We start from the raw sequence: 3,511 nt of genomic DNA, 5'->3' as shown, positions 1-3,511 counted from the left end.
ACAGTATTGTTCAAAATAATAGCAGTACAATGTGACTAACCAGAATAATCAAGGTTTTTAGTATATTTTTTATTGCTACGTGGCAAACAAGTTACCAGTAGGTTCAGTAGATTCTCAGAAAACAAACAAGACCCAGCATTCATGATATGCACGCTCTTAAGGCTGTGCAATTGGGCAATTAGTTGAAAGGGGTGTGTTCAAAAAAATAGCAGTGTCTACCTTTGACTGTACAAACTCAAAACTATTTTGTACAAACATTTTTTTTTCTGGGATTTAGCAATCCTGTGAATCACTAAACTAATATTTAGTTGTATGACCACAGTTTTTTAAAACTGCTTGACATCTGTGTGGCATGGAGTCAACCAACTTGTGGCACCTCTCAGCTGTTATTCCACTCCATGATTCTTTAACAACATTCCACAATTCATTCACATTTCTTGGTTTTGCTTCAGAAACAGCATTTTTGATATCACCCCACAAGTTCTCAATTGGATTAAGGTCTGGAGATTGGGCTGGCCACTCCATAACATTAATTTTGTTGGTTTGGCACCAAGACTTTGCCCGTTTACTAGTGTGTTTTGGGTCATTGTCTTGTTGAAACAACCGTTTCAAGGGCATGTCCTCTTCAGCATAGGGCAACATGACCTCTTCAAGTATTTTAACATATGCAAACTGATCCATGATCCCTGGTATGCGATAAATAGGCCCAACACCATAGTAGGAGAAACATGCCCATATCATGATGCTTGCACCTCCATGCTTCACTGTCTTCACTGTGTACTGTGGCTTGAATTCAGAGTTTGGGGGTCGTCTCACAAACTGCCTGTGGCCCTTGGACCCAAAAAGAACAATTTTACTCTCATCAGTCCACAAAATGTTCCTCCATTTCTCTTTAGGCCAGTTGATGTGTTCTTTGGCAAATTGTAACCTCTTCTGCACATGCCTTTTTTTTAACAGAGGGACTTTGCGGGGGATTCTTGAAAATAGATTAGCTTCACACAGACGTCTTCTAACTGTCACAGTACTTACAGGTAACTCCAGACTGTCTTTGATCATCCTGGAGGTGATCATTGGCTGAGCCTTTGCCATTCTGGTTATTCTTCTATCCATTTTGATGGTTGTGCTCCGTTTTCTTCCACGTCTCTCTGGTTTTGCTCTCCATTTTAAGGCATTGGAGATCATTTTAGCTGAACAGCCTATCATTTTTTGCACCTCTTTATAGGTTTTCCCCTCTCTAATCAACTTTTTAATCAAAGTACGCTGTTCTTCTGAACAATGTCTTGAACGACCCATTTTCCTCAGCTTTCAAATGCATGTTCAACAAGTGTTGGCTTCATCCTTAAATAGGGGCCACCTGATTCACACCTGTTTCTTCACAAAATTGATGACCTCAGTGATTGAATGCCACACTGCTATTTTTTTGAACGCACCCCTTTCAACTAATTCAACTAATTGCCCAATTGCACAGCCTTAAGAGCGTGCATATCATGAATGCTGGGTCTCATTTGTTTTCTGAGAATCTACTGAACCTACTGGTAACTTGTTTGCTACGTAGCAATAAAAAAATATACGAAAAACCTTGATTATTCTGGTTAGTCACATTGTACTGCTATTATTTTGAACAAGACTGTAGATATTGTTTATATTATATCATAATTTGTCAGCAGGTTTATTAGTCTACTGTCACTAAGACCTGACGCACAGATCCATTACACGGTTACAACTTTCGCGTTCACTTAAAACAGAACTGACTGTGTTTATGTGAATGCTCGCCAAGACTGGCATTTTGACATGATTTAGTGTGTATTTGATTGTTTAAGAGCAATAAGTAGTGAAAAATAACTCAATTTAGTGCTGAGAGGCGGCTTTATGCATTTATGCTGTAAGGCTGGAAAAAGCTAGTAGATGCCGAAATGTCTAATCGCTCTGAGAAAACAAAGGAAATTAGCATCTGAACTTATTCATACAGTTAGAGTCTCTGTCCGAGACGACATCACACTGAGTGAACCATCTATGAATGACTCTAATTTACATGCCTTTCCTTTCACATGAAACTTCCCCCAAACTACTGCTCCCCCAAACTTGAGATCACCTGAAATGCACCAGAAATCTCTTTGTTACAATGTCAATCCTCACGATACAGTATTATATGTGTTTGATATCGTTTGAAATGTCTCAGTGCGACTGGTACAAATATCTCTACTCCACAGAAGTACACTAGAACATCATAAACATTTAAAGAGTTTAAAGATATCTTTCCTTGGTGTATGGTGGGTGTGGCTTTCAGCCATTTGGCCTCTCTTCTAATCAAGTCTATAGAACTTGATCAATGCAAATTCCTATTGTGATGGGTATGTATCTGGTTCTGGGTATTTAAGGAAATGTTGCAAAGAGCTCAGGGCTTGACACTTTAAACCGGTCAGCCCGTAATGCTGGATGTCTCAAGATAGCCAGCATTATGTAGTTTTCAGAAGTCAGGTATACATTTCATTCTTTACTTCAGACTATTTGATGTTATATATGGATTACCTTTGAATTGACTATGTAATTGGCTTTATACATTTACCTGACTGTTAAATAAATTGTTACACTTTGATTGATTCTGACTTGCTCTGGAATTATTCAGGTTGGGTATAATTTCAACAAAGGGTTAAACGGAATAATTAAATGTGTAGTTAAACTATTAAAATTGAATGACCAAATAACCAATTGGCATTCTAACCTAAATTCTAAATTATGATTAAATGGAGTCAGATAACGAGGAATTGGAATAAAATCCCCTTTTCCCCGCTGAAAAGACGAACCCGCAGCGACCTTCACCCGCCGATCGTTAGCCTCCATTGGGACGATTTGGGCGGCCTTACAATGCTTTGGGTGTGTGAACAAAATCTGTGGGAATTAGTTAAATTATGTGCAATACTGCATGAAATGCACATAATTTAACTAATTCCCACAGATTTTGGCGAAATTCAAGCCCTGTAACAGCAACAATATTTATCCAGAGCAAATATAGCGAGCGAGTGAGTGGAAGGAGGAGGGTTTGTGCGTCACTCGCTCAGAGAGAGAGAGAGAGAGAGAGAGAGAGAGAGAGAGAGAGAGAGAGAGAGAGAGAGAGAGAGAGGGAGGGGCTGCTATCTCTGTCTATTCTGAGGAAAATTAGTATCGGAAGGGTTTTCGAAATTTCTTCACTACGCTACATTACACTTATTATTTCAGATGCTTTTTACAATTAAAAACATTTATATTTTGAATAAAATTTCAAGCTACCGAAGTGGATAGAAGGAGTGCCTGTGTTCAGGGGCGTGGGACTGGGGGGATAAAGGGTACTGAGTAACCAGGGCCCGAGGCAGGGAAGTCCGTTTTCTATACATACACATACATGGTACGGGGGCCCAGCAAAATGGTTTGTACCCAGGGCCCAAAATTTTGTGCTACGCCACTGCCTGTGTTACCCGCCGCTGCAAAAATGTGGATCCAGGAAGACTTGGTGAAATCACATTCATCCGGATCT

Source organism: Pseudorasbora parva, chromosome 10, assembly GCF_024679245.1.
Source record: "Pseudorasbora parva isolate DD20220531a chromosome 10, ASM2467924v1, whole genome shotgun sequence".
NCBI classification, from domain to species: domain Eukaryota; kingdom Metazoa; phylum Chordata; class Actinopteri; order Cypriniformes; family Gobionidae; genus Pseudorasbora; species Pseudorasbora parva.
Note: the sequence above shows the minus strand (reverse complement) of the source record.